The following is a 16,430-nucleotide window of genomic DNA, read 5'->3' as shown; positions in this document are numbered from 1 at the left end:
TCAGCGTTTAAAACAACCAACTCTCGACCGCTTGTATTTATTCCTTCAATTATTCTTTCTTTTATACAGAATTGCCTTTTTATTTAATGAAAAATTAGTTGCCATCCAGTATTTTGTTTATATTCATGCACACACACAAATATTCATATTTTCCAGCTTGTCTCGTGTTTGCCCTCCGCGCTTTCTATTATTATGACTTTGTTGCACCTTTTCTTTTGGAGCTCACCTTCTCATGTGACCCATGTAATGTTGTTTTTGGCTGAGTGGTTGTGTAGACTGTAGTCTGGCGTTTTCCTTTTATCATTTTAGATATTTCTTTCTATTAGTACTTCTTGACATTTTTATCGCCTGCCTTAGTTAACAATTATTAATTGGTCATAACATTTATCAAATCATATTTTCTTTATTGCAGCATCTTTTTCACTCTATTGACGACAAAAAAAATAAACAAATTTGTATTTTTATACGTATGTATGTCTACATATGTCTCACTGAAATCAGCATAAAATTCTCATAATTTCTTCCACTGCCTGATTGGCTTCAAACATTTTTTTATAAAAAAATATTGAAGTGGTTCTAGAATATCAGATAACTTTGTGGTGCGCTAAAGAGCCGCCTTGATACTAGATAAGGATCTGAGACATAAATATCATACGGAAAATATGATATTATGAGTAGATACGTGTATGGGAAAAATATTAAGTAACCGCGTTTAAAGCTTGTAGGTGAATATGAGAAAGCAGCTGGGAATAAAGCTGTTTCCGGTTGTAAAAATTATTACAAATTATTCATAATTTTTACAGTTACTCACTTGGTTATACTATCTCTAAGATCACATACGCGATGTGTTAAAAAAAAAAATGGTAATTTTCATTTAAAAAAAATGTTTATTCATTCCTCTACATAAATTTTGCGGCCTTTTAAATCGGCCCCATTCAATATTATCCACTTATGTCAGCGCTTCGTCCATTTGTCGAAACACGTCTTAATGTTTCTAACTTTTTGAAATAGTCTTTGGCTCTTTCAGCAATTTCTCGTATGCTCGTAAATCGACAGCCTTTAAGGTTATCTTTATTTTTGGAATTAGAAAAAGGTCACACGGAGGTGAATAGGGAATCGTTACGGTATTGTTGTTGGTCAAGAATTCACGAACAAGTAACGAAGTTTGAGCTTTTAACAAACAAAAATCGTGAAGCTCATAAAGATAGTAATGAATACAGCTGAAAAAAGGTAAAAAGACAATGTTTCATTATTTTATTCACAAATTGAAGTCTAATCTTCTTTTATTTTGGGCCATAACATTTAAAATCTCTTCCTCCGTCACGTCTATATTTCTATGGATATTCAAGAGAGCCATTCCGTTCAGGCGTGCTTCTCCAGTTTTATTTCTTAAATATGTTTTAAGCCTGCGAAGTGAGGAAAACGAGCGTTCACTTGAAGCGACATATATAGGGATTGTTGCTCCAATCTTTAAAAAACGATGCACTGTTTTGAAAATTTTTACATCGCAACAATTCAACGCGTCTAAAAAAGTTTTGGATCTCTTTGCTTGATTTAACCAGTTCCTGAAAATATATTCAAAATTTTAGTTAGAAAATATACTCTGAAGAAAAGATTTTTAACCTTTTCCACATTCTAAATTCAGCAACGGGGATCTTCTACATCAGCGGACCATTGCTTTTCAAAAACACGAACAGTCTCCTGCATCTCAATAACGTCAAGATTTATGCATTTATTTGGTAAAATGTTTTCAATTTTGGAAAGCAGCTCTCGATGTTTTAAAAATCGTTCATTGATTTGGTCCAAAAAATTATCTAAAAACGATATATAAATTGATCTGCGGTAATATTCTTCCGGTTCGCCTTCATAATTGTCGCGATTAGTTTGCCGTTTCGCCAAACGCGGAATTTTGATTTCTAAATCTAATTCTGCGGCTATTGTTTTAACTGATTCAAAAACTAGTTTAAACGATTGTTCAGAATCCTTACGCATTTCACTAATTTCAGCATACAAATTGTTTGCATAAGCAACGCAGCTGCTCAAATCACAGTCTATTTGCTGCAAACATAGGCTTATGTGTTTTGATAATGCAAAAATTGGCTTTAGTATCGCCATAGCAATCACAAATTGAGGTGATTGGATTGCAGTCAACAAAGCAAGTGGCTTTGATAAATCACTTCTTAAATTTTCAGTATCAAGCTCTTCCAACGCTGTACAGATCAATGGGAATAAATCGTTAAATAAAGAAAGAGATTCTAAATGCTCCACCCGACGTGTTTCGCAGAATTTAAGTAACCTCACTTGCTTTGAGTTTGGAAAGGGTTGAAGAATAAGATTTTTGAGCAGTGTGCCTGCTTTAGTTGACATCCGAAAAAAAAATTACGGTCTCTTTCGTGGAACCAATACAATTTCTTATTGCAGGTATTTTGCATGTCGTTACGATGGCTAAATTTAAGCTGTGATTAGCACAGTGCACATAAAGAGCCGCTGGATATAAATTTTGGATGACACTAGCACAACCTTTGACATGCCCACTCATCGTGCTCCGTCATAACCTTTAGAAAGAAAAAAAGTATAATTTAATTGTCCCAAAAATAGAAGAGTTGAAAACTCACCTTGACCCCTTATGTGTGCAAAACTAAGTTTAAGTTCTTTTATTTATCAATTAGCACATTCGCAAGACCGCTGCCAGTATCAAAAAGTATCAAAAGCACAACCGTTGTTTTAAAAATTTTCATTTGAAAAACAAATAATAAGTAAAGTTGTGTATCTAATTCAGACCAGTTTTTTCTGGTTGTTTTTATTAAAAATATAGACCTTATAGTATTTTTTTGCAAATAGCATAATTTTTTTAATTTAAATTTATTTCACAACAGTTTGCTCATGGAACGAAAACTGAAAGTCATAATAAATGAGTTTTTATTTTTCCTGTATTATGATTATGAATAAACTCTAAAAAAATAATAGAAACCTTATTGGTGACTTTTCAGTTCAGAACTAATTTACAAAAGAAGTAGAAGTCCATTTTCGACTCACAATTCCCCTTAAATCTAAAAAAATCCAGTTCAGCAGCCACAGAGTTATAAGGCAAACTCATTACTTACTGTCCAGTTTATATTTTTCTGGGTTTTTTAATTGGCCTATATTCCCACAACTTTTTAATACTATCCAGATACAATAGGTTTTTTTTTTTTAGATTTTAGTTTCATTTTCATAGTTTCAAAAAATTAAATTCTATCAGCAGAAAAGTATCAAAATAGGCCGTTTGTGAAAAAAGTATCAAATCACAAAATTTAGAAAAAAAAAAGTATCAAAAAAGATACAATTGTATCAAAACCGCAACGCTGTTAGTGGCTAATGTATCCATTTATTTTACATATTCATACATCCTCGGCAGAAAGATTGCTTTGAAAACAACAAATTACAATTTTTCAAATGACTATGTAGAATTAAATTCTATTATTTAAAAATTCAATTACTTTGGGGGGGGGTTTAACACCCCAAAACCCCCCCTGCGTTCGCCCCTGATTATCTATAAAAAGTGTTCTAAAAACAACAATTAAGGTCACACAATTTTTGGCATAAAAGTAAATTAGGTTATGTTTTCTTACTTATACACTTATGGCAAAACTGCCTAGAGGAAGGATAACAAATTTGGCTCGTATTACCTTAATTTTACCAACCATCTGCTTGATTTTCCAAAAAAAAGTAATAAATAAAAGTAAAACACAATCCTTTACCTCAAAGCAATTCAATACCGTTTCAATTTTTATGACCTTTGCATGTGAAAAGCATAAACTACATTTTTATTGAAACATTTTCTCGGTGTCTGTCCTTCACCGTCCACTTACTCGGTCATTTACGATGTCAATTTGTGACATATTTGATGGTAAACATGCCATACAACAGCGTTCAAGAAATAACCCATTCGGCCGTTAGTTAGCCACCAACAACAATGCGATTCATGCATACTTAACCCTTCCGAGAAAGTCAAGCATTAAGTCAAATTGTTTCGAAAACCTCATTTACACACACAAGTAAACAAACAAACAATCATAGGCAAACACACACACATACATGAATACACGGATGCTTATATGAAGGCAACAAGACCGTGACGAAATTGCAATTTATGTTACTGCAAGCAAGTATTATTATAAAAATAAACATAGTGTAAATTCTAAAAATTAAAAAATATAAATTTACAAATATTTTACACAATGAATGAATAGGGAAAAAACAAAAATGCTGAAAAATGTTGATGTACAGAAATTTACAACTAGCAATTAGAAATTTTTTCGACCTTGGCAAGGACAGAGTCATCGTACTAAGCTAGACCAAAAGTCATAAAATCAAAATTTATAGGCAAAAAATGTAAAAGCAAAATGTAATGCGCGTGTGTATGTAATTTTAATATTTTTGTACATGTTGAGACATGTTTTTTTTTTTGGATTTTCGTTTGTCCAAAATATGTTTGTAATATTAAAAAATACTAAATATATTTGTGCATGCACGAAATGTGTGAAATAAATTAAAATATATATTAAAAATTATTTTATTAGTTTTCCAAATCAATTAGTTAAAAATTTTGTGATATGGCACAATATTGAAGGATCTATTTCGACAATATTCTTACTTAGCATCTCGATTTGAGCTCATAAAGAAAAATATTTATTTTTATACTCTCGCAACAAAGTTGCTAAGAGAGTATAATAGTTTTGTTCACCTAAAAGTAATCGAGTTAGGTATGGAGTTACATATATGTATATACCAAAGTGATCAGGTTGAAGAGTAGATTTGAAATTCGGATGTCTGATGTTCGGATGTATGTCCGTCCCTGCAATCTGTAACGAGTAAAATTTGGTAAAAAGGATCGCACTAGGAAGGGGCATATTTGAATGAACGTTTTTTGGGAAAGTGGGCATGGCTTCGCCCACTATTAAGTTTTTTGTATTTCATATCTCGTAACCTACTAAATCTATATTAACCAAACTTTCAAGAGTCCTTTATACAGTCCAAAAATAGAGGAAATCGGATAATACAAAGGTTATAGTGAAAACTAATAAAAATGCTATAATTCAGTAAGGGAAAGGACTAGAAAACCTTAAATTTCATTATAAAGGTTTCTTCATAAGGATTTATACCATATCTTCTTCTTAACTGGCGTAGAAACTGCTTACGCGGTTATAGCCGAGTCCACAACAGTGCGCCACGCATCTCTCCTTTTGACGGTTTGGCGCCAATTGGTAATACCAAGTGAAGACAGGTCCTTCTCCACCTGGTCCTTCCACCAGAGTGGAGGTCTCCCTCTTCCTCTTTATTTTTGTTCGTCGAGAGAGGACTTTACTTTTCAATTGCCTACTCAGTCCATAGTAGCACCTGTTGGCAAGAGTGATTCTGCGTTGGATTTCAAGGCTGACATTATTATCGGTGTTAATGTTGGTTCCTAGGTATACGAAATTATCTACAACTTCAAAGTTATGACTGTCAACAGTGACGTGGGAGCCAAGACGCGAATGCGCTGACTGTTTGTTTGATGACAGGAGATATTTCGTCTTGTCCTCGTTCACCTCCAGACCCATTCGCTTCGCTTCCTTATCCAGGCGGGAAAAAGCAGAACTAACGGCGCGGGTGTTGTTTCCAATGATATCGATATCATCGGCGTACGCCAGTAGCTGTACACTCTTGTAGAAGATTGTACCTTCTCTATTTAGCTCTGCAGCTCTTATAATTTTCTCCACCATCAAGTTAAAGAAGTCGCACGATAGCGAGTCACCTTGTCTGAAACCTCGTTTGGTATCGAACGGCTCGGAGAGGTCCTTCCCGATCCTGACGGAGCTTTTGGTGTTGCTCAACGTCAACTTACACAGCCGTATTAGTTTTGCGGGGATACCAAATTCAGACATCGCGGCATAAAGGCAGCTCCTTTTCGTGCTGTCGAAAGCAGCTTTAAAGTCGACAAATAGATGGTGTGTGTCGATCCTTTTTTCACGGGTCTTCTCCAAGATTTGGCGCATGGTGAATATCTGGTCAGTTGTTGATTTTCCAGGTCTAAAGCCACACTGATAAGGTCCAATCAGTTTGTTGACGGTGGGCTTTAGTCTTTCACACAGTACGCTCGATAGAACCTTATAAGCGATGTTAAGGAGGCTTATCCCACGATAGGTGGCGCAGATTGTGGGGTCTCCCTTTTTGTGGATTGGGCAGAGTACACTGAGATTCCAATCGTCGGGCATGCTCTCTTCCGACCATATTTCGCAAAGAAGCTGATGCATGCACCTTATCAGCTCTTCGCCGCCGTATTTGAATAGCTCGGCCGGCAATCCATCGGCCCCCGCCGCCTTGTTGTTCTTCAAGCGGGTAATTGCTATTCGAATTTCTTCACGGTCGGGCAATGGAACATCTGCTCCATCGTCGTCGATTGGGGAATCGGGTTCGCCATCTCCTGGTGTTGTACTTTCACTGCCATTCAACAGGCTGGAGAAGTGTTCCCTCCACAAACTCAGTATACTCTGGTCATCAATAACTAGATCACCTCTGGGGGTCCTACAGGAGTGTGCTCCGGTCTTGAAACCTTCAGTTAGTCGTCGGATCTTTTCGTAAAATTTTCGAGCATTACCCCTGTCGGCCAGCTTGTCAAGCTCTTCATACTCACGCATTTCGGCCTCTTTCTTTTTTTGTTTGCAAATGCGTCTCGCTTCCCTCTTCAGCTCTCGGTATCTTTCCCATCCCGCTCGTGTTGCGGTCGATCGCAGCATTGCGAGGTAGGCAGTCTGTTTTCTCTCCACTGCGAGACGACAATCCTCATCATACCAGCTGTTTTTTGGCTTTTCCGAAAGCCAATGGTTTCGGTTGCAGCTGTACGTAAGGAGTTTGATATGCCGTCCCACAGCTCCCTTATACCGAGATGCTGATGAGTGCTCTCAGAGAGCAGGAGTGCAAGTCGAGTAGAAAATCGTTCGGCTGTCGGTTGTGATTGCAGCTTCTCGATGTCGAACCTTCCTTGTGTTTGTTGACGTGTGCGCTTTTCTACACAGAGGCGTATCTTAGCTGCTACAAGATAGTGGTCCGAGTCGATGTTGGGACCACGAAGCGTACGCACATCAAAAACACTGGAGACATGTCGTCCATCTATCACAACATGATCGATCTGGTTGCGAGTGATTCGATCCGGGGACAGCCAAGTAGCTTGATGGATTTTCTTATGCTGGAATCTAGTACTACAGATGACCATATTTCGGGCCCCGGCGAAGTCGATCAGCCTCAGACCGTTTGGTGATGTTTCGTCATGGAGGCTGAATTTTCCGACTGTTGTGCCAAAGACACCTTCTTTACCCACCCTAGCGTTGAAATCGCCAAGCACGATTTTGACATCGTGGCGGGGGCAGCGCTCATAGGTACGTTCTAGGCGCTTATAGAAGGTATCTTTGATCACTTCGTCCTTCTCTTCCGTCGGGGCGTGGGCGCAAATCAGCGATATGTTGAAGAACCTCGCTTTGATGCGGATTGTGGCAAGACGTTCATCCACCGGGGTGAATGCCAGGACTCGGTGACGTAGTCTCTCTCCCACCACAAATCCAACACCGAATTTGTGCTCCTTTATATGGCCGCTGTAGTAGATGTCACAAGGTCCCACCTTCTTCCGTCCTTGTCCCGTCCATCGCATTTCTTGGATTGCGGTGACGTCAGCCTTTACTCTTACGAGGACATCAACCAGCTGGGCAGAGGCACCTTCCCAATTAAGGGTCCGGACATTCCAGGTGCATGCCCTTAAATCATAGTCCTTTATAAGTTTGCCGTGGTCGTCATCAAAAGGGGGGTTTCTCATCCGAGGCCTGTGTTTCTTATTCACTGGTTATTCGTTTTTATGTGGTGGGTCCCAAGCCCTACGCACAACCGCATAAGCGGGATTCGCCTTCTCACTTTAGCTCGCTTCCAGACGGATGTCTGTTGGCTACCCAGAGGATACTTGGTCTAAGACCGGAAGTTGTGAGCTGCTTGAGCCACATGTAAAAGAATCGTTCCTGGCCACTCCCAAGTGAATGGCAGTCAGAAACTTTCCTCACTTACGTGAACTTCTACATATGACTCCATCCTCCTTTATACCATATATGTGAGGAATATGTGGGTGTCAAATTGTGCGTTATATTAATAAAATTAAATAAATAAATAAATTGCGAGATTATAAAATGTTCGGTTATACCCGAACTTAGCCCTTCCTTACTTGTTGTTACTTAGGCAAAGTCGAAGCAATGTAATGAGGTTTGTTAAATCTAGTAACATTTTGTGTCGTAAAGCTTTTCAAATTGACAGAATGGACCATTTTGTTTGAGGGCGAAACATAGTCCAACTCTTCTACAATATTTCTTTTTGTATTTGTCAGAATTTGTGATTTTGGGAGAACCATGAACTTCTTCTATAATAGCAAGGATGTATAAAAATATTTTATTTTTCTACACTTATTGAGTCTTGATAATATTAAATCGTACCGTAAGCATATTTAAATTTTTTAAAGTAAGTATATTTATTTTTTTATCTAAAGGAAGTTTGAGTAACTCTGAGAACCTTTCTTTCACGGAAGAGAGAATAAAAATTGTTTTGATACCAAAACAAAATCGAAAAAAATGAAAAGAAACGCACAACGCTTTTTTGCTGTTATTTTAATGTTAGAATAAAAAATATACCGAAAGGTCGATATATCGAAATCAACAAACGCAGGATGTATGGTTATGTTGCAAAACCAGCTAATTATTATATTTACTTTTGCGAATTTTACTGTGACCTTGGCTTTCGTACCGCTAATCAAACTACTCACCGTTGTCTGAAAACATTTCGCAAAGTTAATTTCGCTGCGGATGACACAATAGTAGACGTCAATTACAATTTTGCTTGCCACATGGGATTTTGTTAATATTTTTTTGTGCAATTTTTGCGTGTCTAATTTACAACATCAATGGTTGGGAATTGCGAATAATGCAACAACAACAAAAACCGCTATCGTATGTAAACAACCACGCCACAAACAAACTTGACACACACACACACGAACATTATTTTATGTTGTTGTATTGGTAAGAATATGACAAGGTCATATAAGGCATGTGAGAAAACGCAAGGACAACAGCGTTGCATGCCACATTTTACAACATTTGTACAGTATGCATTTACACCAAAGTAACAACTCTACTCGATGCGTACGAATACTTTATTGCTGTTGGTTTTGCAACATCACTCTCTAAAGAAGGATCGTACCACGTCAATTACCTGATATTTACTCACATATATATGTAAACGTATGTGAATGTATTGACATACCTGCGCGTCAAAGTCAAGCGGTAAGCAAATATACTGTTTGTGTCAATGGGCGAGAAATTGACTCTGCTTAGCCATGGTCCGGCCTACAGAGAAGCGTTCGCAAACAATTCCCATTTGCTACGCTAATTTTGCTATAAGCTGAAGTCTGGTGATTTATGACTGACCCATTGGTTTATCAATTTCTGTGAAATGAGTTTGTTTGTTTGCTTGTGGGCGTGATGTCCTTAAAGGTGCGAGTAAAGTTAATTTTTTGATTCTCTACATTCGACAGTGAGCAATAGGTACAGTTGATGGAAGCATAGTTGGTTTGCTACTGCGTTTATAACAATTAATATTTGTAAATACATATATGGTGTACAGATCGGAGAAGAAAATAGAGAATACATGTTTTTAATTTTCACATAAAGTATTGGTTGTTTATTTCATTCTTCGTATTTGGTTTTTTTGCTGACTACTTAGCTGATCTCTGTCACTTTGCCGCAGTTACTGGTGGTTCCAGATTGAAGCTCGGTAGAACCACTTTGACACAGTCGATGGAAATTTGGAGCTCCTCCGTTTGTGGCTGTTGTTTTTCTACTCTCCTAATTAAATAGACATACGACGCTTCTCCGCATACTTAGCCTTTGTTGGATCTTCCACTTTAAATATGGACCATTCTTTGCTTTGAAGCCAAATTCAGCCTACGCAGCTGATATTGTTGCCTTCCTGGCGCTAGGGTTAGCTGTAGTTCCAGTACTAGTGCTTGCGTTTGTTTGCAGATTCTCTCTCTAAACAACTCGTTCCTTCCGTGTTTTTGAAGGAACGCCGGACACTTCTGGTTTTTTAATAATTTGTGTGTTTTTACTCAGATTTTGGACACACGAGTTTGGGAGAAAGCAGGTCCACTGTCGCATATCCCCCGCTAAGTAACTAAGGCGCAACGTAGGGCTCCAGATATCCGTAAGAACCGTTCGAGTTTGGGTTATTTAATGGCCCCCAGCCAGACTGATTATCGGCATGGGTTCCATGACACCTTGATCCAGTCGTTCTTTGTAGCCCCTATCACAGTAAGACTACATCTTTGAATGCTGTGCAACGAACACTCAACGATAGAGTCAAATCTTAGTTATTGCCTTCCCTAAATAAAAGCGGCAGCGGCAAATGACTGTCAAAAAATTGAAGATATAAATATAACCAAAACAAGTAAGGAAGGGCTAAGTTCGGTTGTGACCGGCCTCCCCTATAAATGTAGTATTTATGCAAAGTTCCGATATCTTCACTAGTGCTTAATTTATATATTATAAAGCAAACGATTCAGATGGACTTTAAAGTTCTTGTATAGGCGTAGTTCTGGGCGGAGCCACACCCACTTAAAATTTTGTGTACCAATTTGGGTGGGGTCCTTCTGTACCTTCTTTATAATGAAATTTAAGGCTTCTGGTGTTTCCCGTACTGAATTTAAGCATTAAGCGATCCTTTGTGCCAAAATTTATTTATGGCATAGTTATGGCACTTTATGTGTTTTCGCCATTTTGTGGGCGTGGCTGTGGTCCGATTTTGCCTATCTTCAAAAGCAAACTTTCTGTGGTGCCGAGAAACAAGTGTGCCAAATTTCATCAAGATATCTCAATTTATACTCAAGTTACAGCTTGCACAGACGGACGGACGGACGGAAGGAAGGACGGGCAGACAGACATCCGGATTTGAACTCCACTCTTCACCCTGATCACTTTGGTATATATAACCCTATATCTAACTCGTTTAGTTTTGAGTGTTACAAACAACCGTTATGTGAACAAAACTATAGTACTCTCTTAGCAACTTTGTTGCGAGTGTCTAAAAAAGTTATTCGGTAATAATTTTGAAAGTTTTGAGTTCTAGTTTTCTAAGTTAACAGTTTATTTTTACCAGTTTTTTGTTCTATTTATATCAAATATTTGGCTAATTTAGACTAATACTGCCGCTATTCTATGATAAACGCAAATTTGATTTGTAGCACCTGTTTGTTGTATTCGTCAGTATCAATGTTTCTACAAACCAAACAAGATCAATTATTTTTCAATTGGCATTAAATTTTCATTGAATGTATTTATAGCAAAAGTTGAAAAGTTAATTAGCACTCAATACACAGACATGTTTCGAAATTGATGTACATATATATGACATCCTGACTAATCAGCAAATACGACAACAATTGTATGTCCTTGTCAAAAACACAAACACGCACTCAAACTATGGAAAAACATAAACAAATGCCACTTAAAATGAATAAGCGGAAAGGAAAATCAACCGAAAAATGCTTAAATACAAATAAATTTCGTTTAAAACCAGCGGGACGAACGAGCACTTAAGGCCAACTAAATAAATAAATAACAAATCAAATGGAATAAGCAAAGATACCGTACAAATGGGTGACCTCCCAAAGGAATCGAACAAACTCCTGGATAGGTGTCCTTACCCACACAGCGTGTGGCAAGTGCTACTCGGTGCGCTCGTGTCACACTTTGAATGTTTACTTGTTTGTGTAGGTTACTTTACTTTCTTTTTAATGCTAGAATTTTAAATGCTAAAAATAGATGGATATATACTACATGCATAAATGTACATCGTACATATATCTATATATGTTAAGTAAAACTGTTCGATGCGCCGCAAATTGGCAAGGCTGTCGATGCTGACAAAAGTTGATGACATGAAATGCAACAACAGGCGGTCCCCACTGGACGGACGGATGGACAGACGGCTGAGTGAGCGAGAGCGGCCACAAATAGGTGCTAGTGATAAGCCAAACGGATTGATTTACAAAGAATAACATTTCCGATGCGCATCGACACGGCTGGCCGTTTGTGGCGTTCGTCGGGATTGACGCATTCGCCGGTCACTACACATGAAATGTGAATTGGCATTTGATTGTTGGGCTACGATGTGGGCGGATTTGTTTATCTTGTTTAAGTGTCGGAGTTTTACAACAAGTACTCGATGGGTAACAAGTGTTGGCATTGTGCGCCAACGGGTCTGGCGGGTGCAACAATAGTGCTGCAGGCATTCGAGTACAAGTGTGTGTGAGTGACGCGTGCTTGTTTGTTGCTAGTGGCTGCCATTTGGTTAATTTAGTTGCAGGTTTTGGCACTTGAGAGCAACTAAGTATTTCACAAATAATTGAAGCTGGAAAAAATCAATATTCACACTTACCACATGCGTACTCATACATATGTGTAAGTATGTAAGTTTATACACATATTTATGTATATTTTTTTAATTGTGCATATTTTTCACATTACATAACATTTTGTGTTTTTGTTATTTTTATTATATGTTGCCTCACAGCATAAGCCAATCGGATTCCCATGCCCCTCCATACATATTAACGCATGTGGTACCCCAACCTTTTCTCTGTGGCTATGTATGTGCGTGTGTATATTCGTTAAGAGTATGCGTTGTGTCCAGAATTCAAATGCTCGTTTGCTGTGCGTGGCACCCGCTGCGTGCACTGCTTAGCACCTGACCGATTTATTTATTTATCTTTATACAAAATAAATTGAAAAGAAATGCAGTTTTTTGTTCCTTCACTTGAGTTGAGTGCCTCATTTATTTACGAAAAATTCAATTGAAAAGTTTCAATTGATTTATGCAGCTATTTAAATTTTTCGTTTGCACTAATTAAAAGGATGATATGTTGGCGTACGAAATAAATTACAAAATTATCAGCAAATTAAAATTAAATGTTATAGATATGTATATGGAAATTCTACCAACGCAATTAATTGTTAGGTTAGGAATTTTTTATTCAATAAATAAAACTATAAAGTATAAATAAAAAATTTTGTATAATTGTAATACATATTTCTTGTTTTATAAAACTATATACATATGTATGTGTTACAATTATATTATTTTTTTTAGATCTTCCATTAACTTATCATTTATTAACTGATATGCCAATACTAAAAATTTAGACATAAATAACAAGTAAGGAAGGGCTATGTTCGGGTGTAACCGAACATTTTATACTCTCGCAATTTATTTATTTAACTTTGTTTATATTATATAATACACAATTTGACCCTCATATTCGTCATATATATTGTATAAAGTCCATTGAAAGTTGGAAACCATAATATTAGGATAGAAGTACCGAGGTCCTCGTGTTCGATATATGGGGCCTTAAAAACCTATGGTCCGATTTCGGCGATTTTTATAATGGGGCTGCCACACTATTAACATAGTATTTGTGCAAAGTGCTGCACCGATATCTTCACTAGTGCTTACTTTATATATTGTAAAGTAAACGATTCAGATTGTTTTCAAAGATCTGGTATATAGGAAGTAGGCGTAGTTGTGAAGCGATTTGGCCAATTTTCACAACATATTATTGGGATGTAAGGAAACTATTACAAACCAAGTTTCGTTGAAATCGGTCGAGTAGTTCCTGAGATATGGTTTTTGACCCATAAGTGGGCAACGCCACGCCCATTTTCCATTTTGTAAAAAAATCTGAGTGCAGCTTTCATCTGCCATTTCTTATGTGAAATTTAGTGTTTCTTACGTTTTTCGCTAGTGAGTTAACCCACTTTTAGTAATTTTCAACCTAACTTTTGTATGGGAGGTGGGCGTGGTTATTATCCGATTTCTTTCATTTTTGGAATGTATTAGGAAGTGGCTAAAAAAAATGACTGCAGAAAGTTTGGTTTATATAGCTCTATTTGTTTGCGAGATATGTACAAAAAACTTAGTAGGGGGCCACGCCCACTTCCCCAAAAAAATTACATCCAAATATGCCCCTTTATAGTGCGATCCTTCATACCAAATTTTATTTCCATAGCTTTATTTATGGCTTAGTTATGGCACTTTATGTGTTTTCGGTTTTCGCCATTTTGTGGGCGTGGCAGTTGTCCGATTTTGCTCATTTTCGAAAGCAACCTTCCTATGGTGCCAAAAAATAAGTGTGCCAAGCTTCATCAAGATATCTTAATTTTTACTCAAGTTACAGCTTGCACAGACGGACGGACAGACAGACATTAGGATTTGAACTCCACTCTTCACCCTGATCACTTTGGTATACATAACCCTATATCTAACTCGTTTAGTTTTGGGTGTTACAAACAACCGTTATGTGAACAACACTATAATACTCTCTTTAGCAACATTTGTTGCGAGAGTATAAAAATACTAATTTTTTATACTATTGTACACACATTTATACATATTCAAATAAACTCAAAATCTGTACATTGTTTAACGAGATCTACGGTAATCCTGGGACTATTTTACGAAAATCTTGATAGTTGTACCAAATCCTATGAACGACTATTTTACAAATGCATATTGTTTCCAAATTTAAAACCTTTAAATACATTTTATATTTTCTGTAATTTTGAATTTTCTCGATGTTAAAACCAGCCATCAGCCTTTCCAATCGAATTTGAAGTTTAATTTTGCTTTTCTCTTATTTCACGAATGGTTATTTAGAATTATTTGTCATTCGGGATCTCTATCTAGTATTTCGTACAATGCTACTTCCACTTATTCTATGGTTATATGTATAAATCGTAAAAAAGATTAGGAATGGAGGCCATTCCATTCAATCATTTGATATAACTTAGGTCCAAATTATTTCGTTCGACTGCATGAATTACAGCAGTATATTTCAAGCGGAGGTGTTTGCTATTGGGAAAGCCGCAGCTAGCTCCTGTTGTCTCCAGTGCAACAGCCGGCTACTCCAGTGTCAATATCTTCGTGGATAGTTCTGCAGCAATCAAGGCAATAACCTCGTTTCGACCATCTCGACAATAAATATATTGAGTACAAGGGTGGCAGTTGCCAGGAACAAGTGGCTACACTTCTACTGGGCGCCAGGCCTCAAAGGCATTGAAGGCAACGAGATTGTAGACGGAATTGTCAAAAGTGGTGGTTCATCCAGACCAACACTGGTAATGGCAAACCCATGCACTGTCTATACGATGATCTTGACAGGAGCATGACAAGGAAGATCATAACGCGCTGGAAAAATATACCGGTTTGCAAAACCGCTAAAGCCATGTATAAAGCGGTAAACCAGAAATACATAAAATTCGTATTCTCGCTCGATAGAAGGAACTGTAGGAGCATGATTGGAATTCTCACCGGCCACTGTCTGTTGGCGGCACATACTTGTAAGATGGGTCTGACGGATCGAGATGACTGTAGGAAATGTCAAGAGAAAGGAGAACAAAGAGAAACAGTGGATAACCTCTTGTGCGCTTGACCTGAGTTGTCAAGGCAACGGCTCATACTTCATCTGGTATCGCAAAGGACCGAAACTCGGGTGGGTATTGAACTATTTTTTTTTCCGGGAGATTGAGATATTGAGAAGCATATGTCGATATTTCCCATTTGGATTTCTCAGTAACTATATCCTGTAATTAATAATTATTATATATTTAAAAAAAAAATTTTTTCAAACTTCGAAACCAAATATTTCGACTTTGGAGACTAACTTCGAAAATCGGAGAATGTAATTTTTATACTCTCGCAACAACAAAGTTGCTAGAGAGTATTATAGTTTTGTTCACCTAACGGTTGTTTGTAACACCCAAAACTAAACGAGTTAGATTTAGGGTTATATATACCAAACTGATCAGGGTGACGAGTAGATTTGAAATCCGGATGTCTGTTTGTCTGTCCGTCTGTCCGTCTGTGCAAGCTGTAATTTGAGTGAAAATTAAGATATCTTGACGAAACTTGGCACAAATATTCCTTGGCACCATAAGAAGATCAAGTTCGAAAATGGGCGGAATCGGACCATTGCCACGCCCACAAAATGGCGAAAACCAAAAACACATAAAGTGTCATAACTAAGCCATAAATGAAGATATAAAAGTAAAATTTGGAATAAAGGATCGCACTAGGAGGGGGCACATTTGGATGTAATTTTTTTGGGGAAGTGGGCGTGGCCCCGCTCACAAATCGGTTATTTGTATTTAACTCGCAAACCAATGAAGCTATATAAACCAAACTTTCTGCAGTCGGTTCTCTTACATACCCCACCACACACCATGAAAATAGTTGAAATCGGATAATAACCACGCCCACCTCCCATACAAAGGTTAGGTTGAAAATTACTAAAAGTGGGTTAACTAACTAACGAAAAACGTCAG

The 16,430-nt window shown here is 37.4% G+C and overlaps 1 protein-coding gene across 1 annotated transcript in view; it reads right to left on the bottom strand.

Annotated features, from left to right (window-relative positions):
• The window catches only part of LOC105212298 (uncharacterized), a 174,933-nt gene that overhangs the window by 65,892 nt on the left and 92,611 nt on the right, over positions 1-16,430 (bottom strand). The window lies entirely within an intron of this gene.

Source organism: Zeugodacus cucurbitae, chromosome 2 (assembly GCF_028554725.1).
Source record: "Zeugodacus cucurbitae isolate PBARC_wt_2022May chromosome 2, idZeuCucr1.2, whole genome shotgun sequence".
Taxonomy (NCBI): domain Eukaryota; kingdom Metazoa; phylum Arthropoda; class Insecta; order Diptera; family Tephritidae; genus Zeugodacus; species Zeugodacus cucurbitae.
The sequence above is the reverse complement of the archived record's forward strand: the minus strand, read 5'-3'. Positions and strand labels throughout refer to the sequence as shown.